We start from the raw sequence: 20372 nt of genomic DNA, 5'->3' as shown, positions 1-20372 counted from the left end.
AGTGGGGATTAGACTGGTGGGTGTGGGGGGTGAGTGAGCGCCGTGGGTGGTTTTCAGGTGGCACAGAAGGCATAGGTGTGGCCTGTCTCCTGCTTCATGTTGGGGGACCTTGTTACTGTTTATTCCCATCTCTTATTCCTACACTCTTAATGGCAAGTCATTGAAAGGCAGGCATCCTCCATTGTTCCCCCATCACTTAACACACTGGTACATAGTAGGTAGTCATTATAAAATTTTTTTAGATCTTTGAATGATTGCAAAAGTTCACTTAAAGTGTATAACTTTCTGTTACCTTATGAAAGATCTCATTATATTGAAACATTTATCTTGACTTGATTTATACCCCATATAAATTTATTCCTATGCAGTTTAGGTAAGAAAAAAATTTATATATACCGAGTTACAGGAGTTAGGTTTAATTTACTGTAAGAATTGTTTTTCAAGACTGCCACATTATTTATTTAATATAACTACTGTTAATTTGAAATTCTGGAGAAGGAAATAGCAACCCACTCCAGTACTCTTGCCTGCCAAATTCCATGGACAGAGAAGCCTAGTGGGCTGCAGTCCATGGAGTCGCAAAGAGCCGGACATGGCTTTGAGACTAAACAACAACAGCAATCTGAAATTCATTGAAGAAAGTTTGCTAGTATTTTAGGAGTGAATTTTTATAGTTTGAGGTCTTAAGTTCGTACTGTGCTAAGTCGGTTCAGTTGGGTCCCTTTCTGTGCGACCCTGTGGACTGTAGCCCACCAGGCTCCTCTGTCCATGGGATTCTCCAGGCAAGGATACTGGAGTGGGTTGCCATGCCCTCCTCCAGGAAATTGTCTCGACTAAGGGGTCGAACCTTCATCTCTTACATTGTCTGCAGTGACAGGCAGATTCTTATAGCAACCCCCAGAAGAAATCAATCCTTCTTAACACCCCTTCCTGACATTTTCATTCTTTGGTAAGAAATTAAATTTCTGTTTCTTCTAATCAGAATTGGTATTTATTTAACCAACTTATATAGAATTTGATCTTTGCAAGTAAATTTTTAGAATTTTATGAATGTTGAGTAATTTAATCCTCATGATCACCCTTTAAGTTTGGTGCCGTCCTTATGCAGAGCAAGATTAAGCCCTTGCCCAAGGTCATCCACGTAGAAAAAAGTACAATGGAGCCAGAGTTTCCCACCAGGCAGTCTGACTCTTGAACCTTTTAAAATATGCTGCCTCACCGAAAAAGCACCCCGGAGGGATAAGTCAAGGCCAGGCTGGTGTGCAGAGTACTCAGGACTGCCGACTCCCTGCTGGCGTGTGCAGCTTGCTTCATCATTAGGCTTAGAGCAAGTGTAAGAATGGATTCAGAAAATCAAAGTGAAGAGCAGCTGAGAAAAGCATCTCAGAGAGGAATCAATAGTAGCTAATAAAAGCTAACAGTTATTGAGTGTTCACTTTGGGTTAGGCACTATTCTAAATACTTTGTGTGAATTAACTTATTTCATCTTCAATATGGGTGTTCCAAGTGGCGCTAGTGGGTAAAGAACCCACTTGCCAATGCAGGAGACATAAGAGACACGGGTTCAATCCCTGGGTCGGGAAGATCCCCTGGAGGAGGACATGGCAGCCCATTCCAGTATTCTTGCCTAGAGAATCCCATTTTCTTGCCAGGAGAATTTCACAGATAGAGGAGACTGGTGGGCTATAGTCCATAGGGTCACAAAGAGTTGGACATGACTGAAGCGACTTAGCACTCACTCAGGCATGCATCTTCAGTATAACCCTTTAAAAGGGTATCATCATATCTTTATTTTATACATGATGAAGCCAAGGTATACAGAGGTTGAACAATTTGCTGAAGAATGGGCAGCTGAGGGGCAGACTCTGGTGTTCAAATTCAGGGAGCCTGGCGTCAAGGTCTGTGCTCTTAACCACTACACTGTCATAGTCTCTAAGGAAAAGGACCATGGACTGTGTCTCTTAAGCCCACACACAGCTCTGCCAGTTTAGCCTGCTTGTTATCTTGGTTGCCCTGTTTACCCAGAGAGAAGAGTGATCATGAGTAAAACTCTTAGAATTTTCTTTTTTTTTGAAATGTATAAACTTTTTCAAAATTTTTATTGAAGTATAATTAACAATGTTGTGTTAGTTTCAGGTTTATAGCAAAGTGCTTCATATGTGTGTGTGTGTGTGTGTGTGTGTGCGCGCGTGCGCGCACGCGCATGCTCAGTCATTCAGTCATGTATGACTCTTTGCAATCCCATGGACTGTAGCCCACCAGGCTCCTCTGTCTGTGAAATTCTCCTGGCAAGAATACTGGAGTGGGTTGCCAGATCCTTCTCCAGGGGATCTTCTCAACCCAGGAATCAAACCCATGTCTCGTGTGTCTCCTGCATTGGAAGACAGATTCTTTACCAGTGTACAACACACACACACATATTTATCTGTGTGTATGTGTGTGTTGTTGCTTAGTCACTAAATCATGTCTGACTGTTTTGTGACCGTATGGACTGTAACTCACCAGGCTCCTGTAACCATGGAATTCTCTAGGCAAGAATACTGGAGTGGGTTGTCTTGCTCTTTTCCAGGGGATCTTCCTGGCCCAGGGATTGAACCTAGGACTTTCATACTGCAGGCAGATTCTCTGCTGTCTGAGCCACTAGAGAAGCCCATACACACACACACACACACACACACACACACGCTCATTCACATACACATGAACTTTCTTTTTTGATTTTTTTCTCTTATAGGTTGTTACAGGATATTGAGTATAGTTCCATGTGCTATACAGTGAAGCTCAAAGAATTAAAAGAGCTCATAGGCTTATCTTCAGGAAAGTGATAGAGGTGTTGAGGGATGTCAGACTGGGGGGAGTGGGAAACCTAGGGAGGAGGTGTAGTGAGCTCCCTGGGACAGAGACTTACCTTATTCCGGGAAGTGGTAAATGTATCCAGGTGACAGAGCTCGGAAAGCTCTGGTTCCGGGGAAGGACACTGGCATTGAGCAACCAAATGCCTCCCTTTAGCCCTGAGTAGCTGACAGACATTAGCTTATAGGTCCAAGAGCACTGGATTTGAGTGTCGGGAGAGAGCCCAGTGACGTCACTGGTACCCTGGAAATAATTGGTCAAATGCTTCCACTTATCCCTTAAAGCATTGGGGCTAAGCAAACCTTTATAGTAAACATTAAAAATGTCAATATTGTAAGTCAATAACAGCTGTTATTCATTTATAGTTTATTTAAAGAAGGCTTCATGGTTCCTAATAATTCCTTGGTTTTTCAAAATAAAGATAATCAAAAAATCACTCTTTAGCCAAAAACAGATATCTGAAATATGCCACAATCATATTGTCACTTTCAGAATGTGAAAAGAATATGTTCAGTCCAAAAAATATCAGTGAAGCAAAAAATTATGGCTAGTTGAACAATTTCCAAAAATATATATATTATTTCTTTGATTTATTCTAGTATCAGAATAAAGTGTCAAAGTGAGCAACTTTTTATAAATACTGGGGTCTGGGATGCAGTCATTACAAAATTGGCTTATTAAAGGAGGAAACTCAAAGAAATAAGAAAGAGCTCATGACATTCTTGATAGAATAACTAAATTAAAAACTCAAAGAGCGCTAAGACCGAAAACTGACTATATTCATGTAGATGGGATGTGCGATCATACTGGGTGGTTTCAGATTTTATCAGTGGTCCTCAGGTTGGACATCCCTGAGTGGCACTGGAAGTCCTTGAGTTATCTTTAATATTTCAATAGAAATATGCTGGTGATAACATCCAACCAAGCTAATGAAGGCATCATATTTTATCTCAGAATTTCATTAGTAGAACGCTGATGACATGCCGATCTGAAACTTTTCGCTACGCACAAACATACACACACACACATACACATATAAACATGTGAAAGCAAAATATGAAAACAATTTATTTCTCAAGATCTGTGCTGATAAATTATGAAGTCTCTAAAAATTTTCATTTCCTCTGTTCCTACTTGTTCATACGGTAGTTCTCTGATTTAATTTAAGCTCAGTTTTATAAAGGATAAAGTATGGACTTCAGAGCCAGATAGAGGGATTTATGTGCCATTATCTTGTTGCTTTTGACCTTAGATGATGGCTCGTGTTAACTTCCTTGAGTTTGAACTTCTTCTTTTGCAAAAATGAGACTGATGCTTATTTTGTCATGTTGCCCTGGGGTAGTGCCTGGCACATATACTTGAAATACTGATTTCATTTCTTCCTCCCACCCTTGCAGTGGTGCTATTAACCACTGAATTTTAGTGGAAGTAAAATTATCTGTGTATGTTTCCTTTTCACTTTTCAGCTGGGGCCAAGGACACACTTGGACCATGTAGGAGGTTAAATAAAGGTCACAACTGATGTTCTTTATGATGTCCTGTTCATTTTTATTACTCTTGTTGAAATTGCTTATTTGTAATCTGGCAAGATTTCAAGACAATGGATTGAAAAAGCACATCTAATATTGAATCAAAATGGAGGTTAAAGCTGTTCAAGATGAAATCAGCCAACCAGGCAAAGAGCTTTCCATTCTAGGTCTCTAAGGCAAACGCAAGACTGAGAAGCTCTAAGGTAAACACAGTGTTGTTAAGAAAGGCACTGATGTTGTTAGTCCTGAAGGGGACTGAAAGGATTTCATGTTGGCATGTCTTAAATTTTTAATGTTTTCCAAATTTCACAAAAACATGGGAGTTTTTCTAGGAAGTCTGATAAGAAGGAAAACCGTACCTCTTCCTTGGGCCATGTTTTGAAGAGCCTGCATTATAAACCAGAAGGTTCACACTAAAGTCATCTTGGTCCATGGACCCCAGATCTAAACCAGAGTAGAATCACAGGCCACAGAGAGAGGTGAGGTGTCTGGAGAGTACTGTCTGGCACTTTTGCCTTCGGCATTTCTTTGCCGTGATTCCAAATTTCCTTCAATAAGAACAGACGAAATCATCTTTCTCTGCCTGTTGTCTCCCTTAGATCTCAGGCAGCTGGGCTTCCCTCTGCCCTGCAGTGCTGGGGTTTAGTTTGTGGTGCTCTTTAATCACCTGCCCCTTCAGTGCTCCGTGTGAATCCAGTTCAGTTCCTTGCGGCTGTTTGTCAGGCACGCCTCTTCTCTGTGTTGGCCCCTAACACAGGAAATCCATCTTAGTCAACGTCATAGTCACTGCTGTTACATTCCTCACTGTCTAGCATCGGAGCCAGGTAATTAAACAGTCCTTCAGTTCAATGTGACTGAATGAAGCTGTTATGATGGAGCTACAGACCACATCTAGGTTCATTGGAAATAATTATCCCACAGCTTATTGCAAAAAGCTGACTCACTGGAAAAGACCCTGATTCTGGGAAAGTTTGAGGGCAAGAGGAGAAGGGGGTGACAGAGGATGAGACGGTTGGATGGCATCACTTACTCAATGGACATGAGTTTGAGAATACAGGAAATAGTGAAAGACAGGGAAGCCTGGCGTGCTGTAGTTCACGGGGTCGCAAAGAGTCAGCCATGACTTAGCGGCTGAACAATAAAACGGATTGAGGAAAGAACAGGTGCTGCTGAAACTCTTCATGCTGGAAGGACACAGCCTTAGTTTATAGCTCACCCTGTAAAACCTAGAAAGCTCAGAGAAGGAGACTCATTCATTCATTTGACACATAGTTTTAATACTGTCTCTGTGTCAGGTGCTCTCCAAGGAAACAGTGTCAAAAGAGAAGATAATTTTTAATCTAAATGACCTCAGAGATCATCTGAGAGGAAGAGAGAACCAGGGAGAGGGAGTGACGGACCCAGGGCCACACAGCTGACTAAAAGCAAAGCAAACCCAGGTTTCCAAATTCCGATCGTCTGACACACTCTTCATAGGTGTTTTAATGTGTAAGCTTCAGGTGCCTTAAATGCAAATAGGGTAGTTGTGTGGAACATCGTTTGTTTTATCACCGATCTACCTATCTGTGTTTCTTTAAGAGAATATGGGTAAATGTGTCAGTGACACAGGCTTACCCACTATACTATTTCATTTTCTGAGGTGAGGCAGCACACTACCCTGAGAGACTAGCTTTTTATTATCATTTAATTTTTCACGTTTAGAGTTCCATTTGTCTCCCACTTAATCCAAATTCACTAGGACCACAACACTTGAGAAAAGGCCAGCATGTTTGATTTACTCAGTCCCTACATCCTAAAGGGGGCACTAAAGTTGTTTGTTTCTAGTAAATAAACCTGGTTCATAACCAAACATCCCCACCCATCCATCCATCCAACCATCCATCCATCCAGCATTCAGCAGCAACAATGAAAATGCAATGAACATCGATCTACTAGGTAACAGTCCCACGTGGCATTAGTGGTAAAGAACCCGCCTTCTAATGCAGGAGACATAAGAGACTGGAGTTCGACCCCTGGGTTGGGAAGATCCCCTAGAGGAGGGCATGGCAACTTACTGCAGTATTCTTGCCTGGAGAATCCCATGGACAGAGGAGGTTGGCGGGCTACAGTAAACAGGGTCACAAAGAGTCCGGCATTACTGAGTGACATCAGTTCAGTTCAGTCACTCAGTCATGTCCAACTCTTTGCAACCCCATGGACTGCAGAACACCAGACTTCCCTATCCATCACCAACACCTGGAGCTTACTCAAACTCATGTCCATCAAGTTGGTGATGTCATCCAACCATCTCATCCTCTGTCGTTCCCTTCTCCTCCTACCTTCAATCTTTCTCAGCATCAGGGTCTTTTCCAATGAGTCACTTCTTTGCATCAGGTGCCAAAGTATTGGAGTTTCAGTTTCAGCTTCAATCCTTCCAATGAATATTCAGGACTGATTTCCTTTAGGATTGACTGATTTGATCTCCTTGCAGTCCAAGGGACTCTCAAGAGCCTTCTCCAACAACAGAGTTCAAAAACATCAAATCTTCAGCACTCAGCTTTCTCTATAGTCCAACTCTCACATCTGTACATGACTACTGGAAAAACCATAGCTTTGACTAGATGGACCTTTGTTGGTAAAGTAATGTCTCTGCTTTTTAATATGCTGTCTAGGTTGGTCATAGCATTTCTTCCAAGGAGCAAGCGTCTTTTAATTTCATGGCTGCAGTCATCATCTGTGGTGATTTTGAAGCCCCCCAAAATAAAGTCTGTCACTGTTTCCATTGTTTCCCCATCTATTTGCATGAAGTGATGGGACCAGATGCCATGATCTTAGTTTTCTGAATGTTAAGTTTTAAGCCAACTTTTTTTACTCTCCTCTTTTACTTTCATCAAGAGCCTCTTTAGTTCTTTTTCACTTTCTGCCATAAAGGTGGTGTCACCTGCATATCTGAGGTTATTGATATTTCTCCCTGCAATCTTGATTCCAGCTTGTGCTTCATCCAGCCCAACATTTCACATGATGTATTCAGGGTGACAATATGCAGCCTTGACACACGCCTTTCTCGGTTTGGAACCAATCTGTTGTTCCATGTCTGGTTCTAACTGTTATTTCTTGACCTGCATACAGATTTCTCAAGAGGCAGGTCATGTGGCCTGGTATTCCCATCTCTTGAAGAATTTTCACAGTTTGTTGTGATCCACACAGTCAAAGGCTTTGGCATAGTCAGTAAAGCAGAAGTAGATGTTTTTCTGGAATTCTCTTGCTTTTTCGATGATCCAGTGGATGTTGGCAATTTGATCTCTGGCTCCTCTGCCTTTTCTAAATCCAGCATGAACATCTGGAAGTTCATGGTTCACGTATTGCTGAAGCCTGGCTTGGAGAATTTTGAGCATTACTTTACTAGCATGTGAGATGAGTAGAATTGTCTGTTAGTTTGAGCATTCTTTGGCATTGCCTTTCTTTGGGATTGGAATGCCAACTCACCTCTTCCAGTCCTGTGGCTACTGCTGAGTTTTCCATATTTGCTGGCATATTGAGTGCAGCACTTTCACAGCATCATCTTTCAGGATTTGAAATAGCTCTACTGGAATTCTATCACTTCCACTAGCTTCATTTATGGTGATGCTTCCTAAGGCCCACTTGACTTCACATTCCAGGATGTCTGGCTCTAGGTGAGTGATCACACCATTGTGGTTATCTGGGTCATGAAGATCTTTTTTGTACAGTTCTTCTGTGTTCTTGCCAACTCTTCTTAGTATCTTCTGCTTCTGTTAGGGCCATACCTTTTCTGTCCTTTATTGAGCCCAACGTTGAGTGAAATATTCCCTGGAAAAGTATGACAAGGGACAGAGAATGCTTCTGACATAGCCATCAGAAGGGGATGAAGAGTGCCCCGAGTGACTTAGTACAGCACAGACATGGAACCTACCATTAAGGAACTTGTTTCTTAGTAGCTAATTATAATACAGGGTGAAAAAAATGCTGTAATAACTTTTATACAATGTCATGGGAGAGCAAAGGACAGGCTCCTTATTGGTGTCTGGAGAGAGAAGAAGAAAAGGTGGGACAAGGAGTGTTTTCTGAAGTCATGAATGGGTTGTATCTTCACCGATGAGTAGGAGATACTTAGGTTTTAAAAAGTGTGTAGCAGTGGGTTTGGGTGGGTTCAGAAAAGGAAGAATATCTCAGAAAGAGGGAACAAGATGGAAAAAGGCCCAGCAGAGTGACGATAATGGCAAATAGTTACCGTGGTTAAAATAAGCGATACAGGAAAGGAGGAAAAGTGGCAAATACTATTGAGAAAGGTAGGCTGGGGCCAGATCAAGAAAAGCTTTGTGTAATATGCTGAGAACTCTGAATTTTATTCTAAACACAAAGATGAGCTGCTGAAGAATTTTAAAGAGGGGAGTAATTCAGTCAATTATACATTTTAGAAGAAATTATTCAAGCTTCAGGATGGAGAATTGATTGGAAGGAGTCCAGAATGATTATTGTTAAATAGTCCCAGACTTCCTCTAAATGGATACACTGTTAATGTACATGGATCATAAACATTATTTGAATTCTATGTAGCCAGTCCTTCTTTTGACCTCAAGAGCAGAGTCCTATTTAAGGCTCCGGAGCTTGCTCCAGGGTGAAAAGCTGTGGAATTGCTCAAAAAATGTTCCATAGTTAGTGTTTTTTGAAGAAAGTGTACATTTATTCTGTTGTTTTATTTGTGAATCAGGATAGATTTTTATTACCCAGACAGGAATTACCTGCAGGAAAATGGAAAAGAGGTGAAAATTTTGGAGTGTTGCTTTTTCTGAGCTAGAAGGAACTTTAAAATATGACCAGATTTCTAGAAACATAAAAAAAAAAAAGTTAAAGGAAAAGCCCAAGCTGCAAAGTCTAAAGTTTGATTTATTAAATAATTTCAACATTTACCTTCAAGAATGGCTTAACTGGGTTATAATAATGATCTGAAAATGTGCTTGGATGATCTGCTTCACATAACTCACTTAGTAGAGATTGAAGCGCTTCATTAACATTTTTAAAATGTATTTTATTCAAGTATAGTTGATTTGCAATGTTGTGTTACTTTCTGCTGATATATGTGTGTACACACACACACACACACACACACATATCTATACCTTCTTTCCCATATTCTTTTCCACTATGGTTTATCATAGGTTGTTGAATATGGTTCCCTGTGCTATAGAATAGGACTTTGTTGTTTATAAATCCTATATATAATAGTTTGCTTCCCTGGTGGCTCAGATGGTGACGTATCTGCCTGCAATGTGGGAGATCCAGGTTCGATCCCTGGGTCAGGAAGATACCCTGGAGAAGGTCATGGCAACCCATTCCAGTATTCTTGCCTAGAGAACTCCATGGACAGAGGAGCCTGGTGGGCTACAGTCCTTGGCATCGCAAAGAGTCAGATATAACTGAGCGCCAACACTTTTACTGTCATAGGATGTTGAATATAGTTTTCTGTGCTATAGAATATAACTTTATTTATCCATCCTTTCTATAATAGTTTGCATCTGCTAGTCCCAAATATGTAATCCATGCTCCCCCCCCCCCCAGGCCCTCCTCCTTGGCAAGCAGAAATCTGCTCTCTATGTCTGTGAGTCTGTTTCATAGATAATATCATGTGTCATATTTTAGATTCCACATATGTGATAGCATGACATTTATCTTTCTCTTTTTAGCTTACCTCCCTTAGTATGATAATCTATAGGTCCATCCATGTTGTTGCAAATGGCATTATTTCATTTTTTTATATGGTTGAGTAGTATCCCATTGTATATATGTACTACATCTTCTTTACTGATTCATCTGTTGGACTTTTAGGTTATTTCCATGTCTTGGCTATTGTGAATATTGCTGCTATTAACTTAGAGGTGGGTATATCTTTCTGAATTATAGTTTTGTGGGAATATATGCCCAAGAGTGGAATTCCTGGATCATATAAAAATTCTCAATTATTGAGGAACATCCATACTGTTTTCCATAGTGACTGCACCAGTTTACTTTCCCGCCAGAAGCTGGGGCACTTCAGACTTAAATCTGATTTCGGGCCTTATTGTTGTAAATGTTGCTCTTAGCAGTATTTTCAAACCATATCTAGGTTATCTCTTACTTTTCAGAAAAGTGAAGCTTTAGACTGAAAGGGAACAGTCTTTTTTAACTAGGTCAGTTGACCTCAACACCAGAAGATTCAATTAAGGTTCTTATTTCCAATATATTTTTCCCTTCAAACATGATAAAATAACCTGTAATTTTAAATATATTATTTTGGAGAGTTACAGCTACCTCTATGGAATGATCAATGAGGATTTGTCTGATTCTTTCTTGGAAAAGAAGCAACGTTGACAGGATTTCCTGAGACTCTGCTGTTCTTGATGACAAGTGTTAAGCTTTTGAACTCTGAGTTCCTATATTTGAAGTCTGGTATAAATATTTCGACACAAAAAACTTCTGTTTGGCAAGTTGGCATTCAAGTCTGATAGTGGGTAAGCCTTTAGGCAAAATTGTTGAGTATGAATAATATATTCCTGCCATTGGTTCTGGGTAGGACTGGGGTATGGCAACAAGGAAACGTAAGGGAAATAATATTTATTGAATACCTAGTATGCTTTATTTTTGGGGGGTTCCAAAATCACTGCAGATGGTGACTGCAACCATGAAATTAAAAGACACTTGCTCCTTGGAAGAAAAGCTATGACCAACCTAGACAGCATATTAAAAAGTAGAGACATTACATTGCCAACAAAGGTCCATCTAGTCAAACCTATGGTTTTTCCAGTAGTCATATATGGATGTGAGTGTTGGACTATAAAGAAAGCTGAGCACTGAAGATTTGATGCTTTTGAACTGGTGTTGGAGGAAACTCTTGAGAGTCCCTTGGACTGCAAGGAGATCCAACCAGTCCATCCTAAAGGAGGTCAGTCCTGAATATTCTTTGGAAGGACTGATGCTGAAACTGAAACTCCAATACTTTGGCCACCTGCTGTGAAGAACTGACTCATTGGAAAAAACCCTGATGCTGGGAAACATTGAAAGTGGAAGGAGAAGGGGGCGATGGAGGATGAGATGGTTGGATGGCATTACGGAGTTGATGGACATGAATTTGAGCAAGCTCCAGGAATTGGTGGTGGACAGGGGAGCCTGGCGTACTGCAGTTCATGGGGTCGCAAATAATCAGATACAACTGAGCAACTGAACAGAACTACACAGTATGCTAGGGGGCTTCCCTGGTGGCTGAGTGGTAAAGAATTGGCCTCCCATTGCAGGAGATGCAGGTTTGATCTCTGGGTTGGGAAGATCTCCTGGAGGATGAAATGGCAACCAACTCCATTAGGAAATCCCATGGACAAAGGAGCCTCAAGGACTATAGTCCATGGGGTTGCAAAAGAGTCAGATGTGATTTAATGACTAAACAACAGCAAGTATGCTAGGACAGTTATCCCTTCTTTAATTTTCATAACAATCCTAAAGAACTTAAGTTGTTAAAAAAAATTTTATCAAAGAGAAAAGTATGTCAGAAAAGCACCTAGTCTAAAATTATACAGTAAAGAAGTGACAGAACCAAAATTTGTGCCCAGGTCAGTCTCCCAATCTATATTCTTTTTATTACTTCGTGTTATCTGAAGTAGTGCTAGCTGATGCTCATTTTCTTGACACCCATTTAAAAACTTTCTTTTAAGTGAAGTTATTTTTTTAGTGTAATTTCTGCCTTTTATGTGTATGCATTGGGACTGGGAGTTAAGGTAGTTGTTAATGCTACTGCTATGCAGTTTCTGAGTAGTACCCAACTCTCTGAGACCCCATGGACTGTAGCCTGCCAGGCTCCTCTGTCCAAGGGACTTCCCAAACAAGAATACTGAAGTGGAACCAGTCCTATTGTAACATAAATTTTTAAGCTGCAACTGGTTGTGGTTTCCTGACGCCCTAGGACAACTTGAAGTTCTAGGTTCCTCTGACATAATAAGCTATCACTTAATTTGACCATTGTAACAGGCCTATGAGGACACTTAGTTATTGTGACTCTTTGATACACAAGAAAGGAAGATCAGAAAAGCTGCATTGATGTTGTACTTATTCAAGTGGATTTCTGACTAAATCCTACACTGTTCTCTGTGTAGTAAACTTCATTCTTCCAGAAAGTCATGTAGCAAAGTCAGAAAATTTTATTACTTTATGTCCAGTCTCCTTCAATGCCTTTTTATGTTCATTCACTTAGTTTTCATTCATTCAACAGGCATTTATTGACAAATTGAATGTCTTTTATGGGCCAGTCATTGGTTTAGGGCCTGAGAGGAATAAAAATAAAAGAAGACAAGTTCCTACTCTACAAGGAGTGCACACAACTTAGTGAATTATTTTCAGTGTGCAACCTGCCATTTCCTTTGATAGCCTTGATCCTCCGTGAGGATAACTCATAGGAGGGACAAAACATGTTTTGTGTGATGAAGGCATTTGAGAAACACCCAGACTGAGTTCACAGGATTGTCACCATATTAGAGAAACTAGCAGACGAATCGAACAAATGATAAGGTAGCACTTGAGACTGGCTGCCACCCTGTTTCAGGAAGAGAGGAAACAGTGAATGCAGGTGTTGAACAGACAGTGAAGCCAACTGCTGAAACCCAGAGGTCTCTTCACGCCCCTTTCCTGACCAATAATTGGTAGAACATGAAGAATTAAGCCATCAGAGTTTTACTAAAATGGATTTTTAATGAAAGAAAGCTTTCATAGTGTACTTTTCACTTAAAATAGGTTCGAACCTAAGTATAATATAAATTTATTCTTGACAATCAATATATGTCTCAATGTATATAAAAAATAACTAATATAGTATCAGTGACTACCTGTGAAAGATAAGATTATGCTTTGTTTTTTAAAATGTTCTTTGTTGTGAAATTTCTATAATGAAGTCATTCATTGTTTTGTCATATAAAAACTGAACTTCATTATAGTTAAACATTGTTACTAAAAAGAGGCTGTGCACTGCAAATCCCAAAGCAAAATGTAGCTGGATTGAAAATTAGACTGAAAATCATAGTAACAGCAAGAACTATCCAAAACCTAACCTCTGGGCTCCAAAAGGCCCCCCAAAAGTGGAGAAACTCCCCCAAACACTTGAAAAGAGCCTGCCGCCCGTTCTGAATTATTAACTCAGACCAGCTGGCACTAGTGGTTAAGAACCCATCTTCCAACACAGGAGACTAAGAGATCCAGTCTCAATCCCTGGGTCAGGAAGATCCCCTGGAGGAGGGCATGGCAACCGACTCCAGCATCCTTGCCTGGAGAATCCCCTGGACAGAGGAGCCTGGTGGGCTGCAGTCCATGGGGTCGGACACGACTGAAGTGACTTAGCGCAGCCCTGGTTGGTACAGTTCTTTCCCCGACTCTGTGGACTGTTGGGATAGTCCTGGATCTGCTGGAGCCGAATAGGTGACGTGAGCACAGACACACCATGGTTGTGGCCCTGGGGTGGAGCTGGGGCTGTCTTGCCGGGTCAGTGAGGGAAAGGTTTGCGGGCTGTTGTTCATTCCCTGAGGCTGACCACCTTCTCAGGTGGGACAAGACCCCTTGAATGTGTCTCTCTCTTCTTTACCCGTTGGCCCCCAGGAGACAGTAACCATCTGAGAGGATGCTTTGTTCTCCCAGGAACTGTAAGTGGTTTGGAGTTGTTTTGTTTTTATTTTAAGGCTCGGTGTCTTGCAAGTTTATGAGGAAAAGGTAGGAGGGACTTGATCTCCATTTCCTCTTCCCTTCTGTCTCCCTGTCCTTTTTTCTTACATCTCCCCCTGCCTCCCCATTAGCAGCTCTCTCTGTAGCTTTCTCTCCCTCTCCCTGTTTTTCCTCCTTTTCCTTTCTCTCTCAGCCATAGCCTTCCCTCCTTCTTTCCACATGCCTTTTTGGGAGCATCTACTTTGTCAAGTTCTGTTAGGTACCATAGATACCAATGATAAGATGGGCTCAGTATTTCTCCATTAAAAAAAAAAAAAAAAAAGGAGAGAGAGAGAGTGACAAAAGGGTTGTCAGAATACTTGCAAAGTTTTAGAACCTGAGAAAGAATTTGATATCTTTGAAATTTTTTTGCACGAAGAACAGAAACTTTTCCCAGGTACTTCTGCCAGTGTGATCAAATGAAGTCAGCGGTTGAGTCTCTCAGTTGGCTTCTCAGAGCTGTCAGCTTCAAGGGCTTGGAGGTGCGTCTCCTCCCCAGTGACAGCTCCCTGCATTTCCACAGCTGCTCCCCAAAGCAGGGCAGTTTCTACTATCCAGTGTGAAGAGCTTTTGAACTGTGGTATTGGAGAAGGCTCTTGAGAGTCCCTTGGACTGCAGGGAGATCAAACCAGTCCATCCTAAAGGAGGTCAGTCCTGAATAGTCATTGGAAGGTCTGATGCTGAAGCTGAAGCTCCAATACTTTGGCCACATGATGCAAAGAGCCAAAACATTGGAAAAGAACCTGATGCTGGGAAAGATTGAAGGCGGGAGGAAAAGGGGCCGACAGAGGATGAGATGGTTGGATGGCATCACCGACTCGATGGACGTGAGTTTGTGCAAGCTCCAGGAGTTGGTGAAGGACAGGAAGGCCTGGCGTGCTGCAGTCCATGGGGTTGCAAAGAGTTGGACACACTGAGCGACTGAACTGAACTGAAGAATACTGGAGTGGGTAGCCTATCCCTTCTCTAGCGGATCTTCCCAACCCAGGAATTGAACTGGAGTCTCCTGCATTAAGGCAGATTCTTTACCAACTGAGCTATCAGGGAAGCCCCCATAAGGAGCAAAGGGAGTATTTTTTCACCCTGAAATAACTGTTTACTAATGTGTCAGTACCTTCGAACTCCAATCAGACTCTTCTGGTTTTAAAAATAGTTTTCACAAAAGGTTTGGGGCAGAGGGACTTGTGTTTAAAGGTCAGAATATCCTAAGTAAACTGGCTACCTTGTCTCAGGAATTAGGAGATTCGAGAAGAGCTAGAACAAAGGTGACACTATAATTAACAGGCAGTTGCAGGGAAGGAAGGAGTCATGCTGTGCACTGTGTAATTTGGAAACCAAATGTTCTAGTCAGAGAAATCTGGCCTTGTGCAGAAAGCTAGGGGGGCTGTTACAGACAAATGCTTTGTGTACCATGCCAGTCACCTGTCCTCTTTCTGTTGGAGCGCAGCCAGGCCATTCATTAGTTCATTCAGTTCCAAATCTAATAATTATTGATCACTATCTATTCACCAGGCACATTGCTGAGTATAGAAACACAAAGATAAATAGCAATAAAAAAAACTCTTGCCCTCAAGTAGGTCCTTACTTTATAGAGAAGACAGACAAGCAAGCTGACATCCCCCCTCCTCCTCCTAAGCCCCCAGTCAAATGGCTTCTGAGACAGAAGCTGATATAGGATATCACAAATGCAAGAAGGTGTGGAGCTTTTCATTGCCCAAGAGTTTGGAGAAAGTTCCAGAGAAAGACTTGAAGTATATCCAGGAAGACTTTCCCAGGTGAACTTGGAATGGGGAGGAGTAGTCTAAGCAAAAGATGTAGCCTGTATGAAGGCAGGAAGATGAGCTGTGCTTAGTTGATCAGTTGTGTCTGATTCTTTGCAACCCCATGGACTGCAGCCCACCAGGCTCCTCTGTCCATGGGGATTCTCCAGGCAAGAATACTGGAGTGGGTTGCCATGCCCTTCTCCAGGGGATCTTCCCAACCCAGGGATCGAACCCAGGTCTCCCACATTGCAGGTGGATTTTTTACTATCTGAGCCACCAGGGAAGATGAGCAAGTACTCATAAAATTCTAGGAAGTTTTCATAATGCACACAGTAAGAGTGTATGATAGAGCCACGGTTGGTAGAAGATGGAAACAGGAGATAATTTTAGCACAAACTGGAATACAGCCAAGTTAATTAACTTCTATATTTAAAGACTTTTAAATCAACCATTTGTTAAAAGGTCAATTTTGTTAAGAAAGGTATAGTTGAAATTCCTCAAGGGCTGAGATTATAAAATATTTTCTTTGCATAGCTAGCAGGTAATACAGTGCTTGACATAGAGACACTCAGTAAATGAAGACCTTGGAATAATCAGAGAATAATCCTTGGCGATGTTGAATTATTAATTCTTAAGAGAGAGATAGAGGAATGTTGAGTTTTTCTTATTGTAGGCCAGGCCCTGTATTAGGAGATTTGCATATATTATGCTAATTAATATTAACAATAGCCTCACACACACACATATATATGTATATGTATATAATTGTTGTTGTGGTTCAGTTGCTAAGTTGTGTCTGACTCTTTGCGACCCCGCAGACTGCAGCACACCAGGCCTTCCTGTCCTTCACTATGTCCTGAACTTTGCCCAAGTTCATGTCCATTGAGTCAGTGATGTCATCCAACCATCTCATCCTCTGTTCCCCTCTTCTCCTTCTGCCTTCAATCTTTCCCAGCTTCAGGGTGTTTTCTTCCAATGAGTCAACTGTGCATATCAGTGGCCAAAGTGTATATATGTTTGTGTATGTGTATATATATATATTTTTTTCAGAATATAAAATCAATTTATAAATACAATAGGCTTTGCTGGTGGCTCAGTTGGTAGAGAATTCACCTGCAATACAGGAGACCCAGGTTCAATCCCTGGGTGGGGAAGATCCCCTGGAAAAGGAAATGGCAACCCATTCCATTCTTCTTGCCTGGGGAATTCCATGGACAGAGGAGCCTGGTGAGCTATGGTCCATGGTTTGCAAAGAGTCAGACACGACTGATCATCTGAGCATCATAAATATAATATATATGTGTGTGTGTGTGTGTGTGTGTGTGCACGCACATGTGCTGCCACTTCAGTCGTGTTTGACTCTTTGTGACCCCTTGAACTGTAGCCCACCAGGTTTCTCTGTCCATGGGATTTCCCAGGCAAGAATACTGGTGTGACTTGCCATTTCCTTCTCCAGGGGCTCTTCCCCACCCAGGGATTGAACCTGTGTCTCCTGCACTGCAAGCAGATTCTTTACTACTGAGCTATGGGGGAAGCACATATCTGTATATCTATCTATATGTGTGTGTATAGATATATATGTATGTGTATATATATATATATATTTTTTTTTTTCAGAATAAGCATTTGAGGCTTTGAGAAGTCAAGTAATTTACCCTGATGACTTAGCTAATATATGGTCAGAAGCTGGATTCAAACTTAGATCTGTCTTTTTCTAAGCCTACATTTCTACTCTTTGGTGAAAACCTTTACTGAAATTTTTGCTGCCATGCTTTGAGGAGAGCGCTGCATGTTCATTTATAATAATAGAATAATGTGGAATTACACAAGCAGTTGCTAATTTATCTAGTAAATGTTGTAAAGTCTGTCAAAGTTCAGAGAAAAGGAGTTGAAAATTAGCTTTTTGCCCCTGTATTTTGTAGGTTGGGGAAGCTTTATATTTAACTTACTACTGGTAAATGGTACATGAAACAAATGGATAACAAATGAGACCATTGAATGAATGACTGTTTGAATAAATGATTGTGCATAGCCTTGCCTTTAAAGAAAATCTTTCTGAAGATGCCAGTGTTAGATAGCTTGATATACTGTGTTCTGGATATTTTCAATGTGTAGCTGATGACTCATCTGGCCCCCAAAGGGAGTGAGAATATAAATATAACCAGCGTGGAGAAGGGAGTGCTTCTGGAGCACTGCTCAGAAACCTCAGGTAGTGCTTGGCGGGCTCACTGCCCCAGTACCTGCCCGTCTCCCGCGGCTCCTTCCCGCCAGTGGAGTGCTGGCCTTCTGTTTCCACAGCCTGAAGCTTGTTGCTGATTTCTAAGCAGCATCGTTTTCATCTTTGAGGCTCTATAAGGATGTGATCTTTTTGCTTTCCTTTTTCTCTCCATTTCAGGCTGAATGATTTTTTTCAGCCTTACATGTCAAAAAGCTTTGCTGCCTTCAGACCTCTGAGTCACGGGCAGTGACGGGCGCCGCCAGCTTTCCGCCTCAGGTCCCACATGCTTCCAAAAGTGCACACATTTGCTGGATGACTCGATGGTGTGGAGGAGGATGCCAGAGAGAGGGGACCTTCCCACTGCAGTGAGGGCTGCCCGGGGCTCTCCTCCCACCCCAGCCTTCAGGGGCCACAAGCGTGGTGTTTCAGAGGGATGAGAAAGCCTGCCCAGGACTTTGTTGCCAACAGTGCCAGAGATTAAGGGCTCCCCACAGAAGATAGTCTGCCTCCGACTCCCCACAATATAAATTTGGAAACCAGGGATGAGTTATGCATGGGTTCTTTTAAGATCTCCTGGTATAGTTGCAAGAGGGACACATAATTTAATATGGAGGCAAAACACCTGCTTTATATATTCATAGTACTAAAGGATAATGCATCTAAATCACCCATACTAGTCCCCGAATAATCGGTCCTCAATAAGTAATAGCACTTACCGGTGTAATTATTATAAAACAGATGATGGTAATGAAGACAAAGAGGAATCTGTATGTTCTATGTTTGACATCTCATTCATTATCCCTGCCCTAAGGCTTTTTACTAAATTTCACATTTAAAATGTAAGGGAAAAGAGAATATATTGAAATCATTAGTAGATTATATGATAGTGCAGCTGCAATTATTCTCATTCTCTTATCATCTAAATCAGTATCTAGCCTTTCCTAGATGATTTTTTTGCCGCATGTTAAGCTATGGTGTAGCTCATGGTGGGAAAGGTACAAGGTTTAATAAGTTAAGTAAAATAATCAAGACTTTAGGTAACCTCAGACTTCAAATTGTCTATGTGCTGGTGTTTTTATAAAAAAAGGTCTGCCATTTGACTCTTCAGTGAAGCTAATCTAGGCTAAATGTGTCTTGTCTGAAGTCTTAGTACTTTCATAATTTCCCTCCAAGAGTGATGGGGTCTGGCTTTTAGTTAGAAGACCTACTTTGTGGATAATATGATTGTATTCTCAGAGTACCTGGAAGTTGTGAGCAGATGTACTGAGAAGAAACCCCAGACGTGATCTGGTTTCTAGGTGACACGCACAGAGTAACCTTGAGTAGGGAAACTGCATAATTAGCCCACTCTTGATGGGAACTAGTCATAAGTCATACTGAAGCAGCTTGTACAGAAAAAGTGGAGCAGACAGCTTTGTAGTTCAGCCCAGTTGCTGCTTCCTGTTTCTAGTATAGTTGCCAGGAATGAATAAGTAGACTCTGGTAAAGAGGGATTTGTGTGGAATGGTATCTTGGGGATATGTAGTGGCTTCAGTGGGGAGAATGATATTTAGATATTTAGATTGGTAGTTTCCCAAATTATTAAGGGCTTTTGACTTGGAGGACAAATGGATCCTTTCTGATAGTTACGTTGCTTGAGAATTTTATGAAGCTATTGGTATCTCAGTGGTAAAAGAATCCGCCTGCCAATGCAGGAGTTGCAGGAGATGCCAGTCTGATTCCTGAGTCAGGAAGATCCCCTGGAGGGGGAAATGGCAACCCCATCCAGTATTCTTGCCTGGAGAATCTCATGGACAAGGAGTCTGATGGCCTGCAGCCCATAAGGTTGCAAAGACTCAGACATGACTGAGCATGCACACACACCTCATTCTTAAGATGGGGTCATGGTGTGGGTCAGTGAAGAGTACACATACTATTTGAACTATGCTGGTCACTGGAAATGCTAACAATGAATAAGATGAGGGATGCCACAGAAAGGATATTGATGAGCAAACCTTTAGTCCTTAGTTTCTGTCTCTGTTAAATGGGAATGACAATGCAGACCTTATGGGATTGTTGTGAGGAATAACAATAACGTACATGACAGGTCTCATATAATATCTGAACAATACATGCTCAATATATGGCAACTCATCATAGGAGTTATAGCCACAGCGGTCACTCTGATAGTTTTCTATAGTGACAATAATAAAAACAACAGAAATAAAATAGTAACAACCAATCATTCTATGTTTGCTAAGTTGGAGGCATGTTAAAGCCTTAGTAACATTACTGAGCATGTTAAAGCTTTATATACATCAT

At 41.4% G+C, this 20372-nt stretch overlaps 1 protein-coding gene and 1 long non-coding RNA gene across 21 annotated transcripts in view; both read left to right on the top strand.

Moving 5' to 3' along the window:
* DLG2 (discs large MAGUK scaffold protein 2) overlaps positions 1-20372 on the top strand; it is a 2231561-nt gene that overhangs the window by 945299 nt on the left and 1265890 nt on the right. The gene's annotated exons all lie outside the window — the stretch shown is intronic.
* On the top strand, positions 693-14889 carry LOC122704513. Its single transcript, XR_006343877.1, has 4 exons — positions 693-800; positions 5765-5773; positions 6471-6475; positions 14879-14889. It is a non-coding gene; the product is annotated as an uncharacterized LOC122704513 (long non-coding RNA).

This window comes from Cervus elaphus, chromosome 2, assembly GCF_910594005.1.
Source record: "Cervus elaphus chromosome 2, mCerEla1.1, whole genome shotgun sequence".
In the NCBI taxonomy this organism is placed as follows: domain Eukaryota; kingdom Metazoa; phylum Chordata; class Mammalia; order Artiodactyla; family Cervidae; genus Cervus; species Cervus elaphus.
The sequence above is the reverse complement of the archived record's forward strand: the minus strand, read 5'-3'. Positions and strand labels throughout refer to the sequence as shown.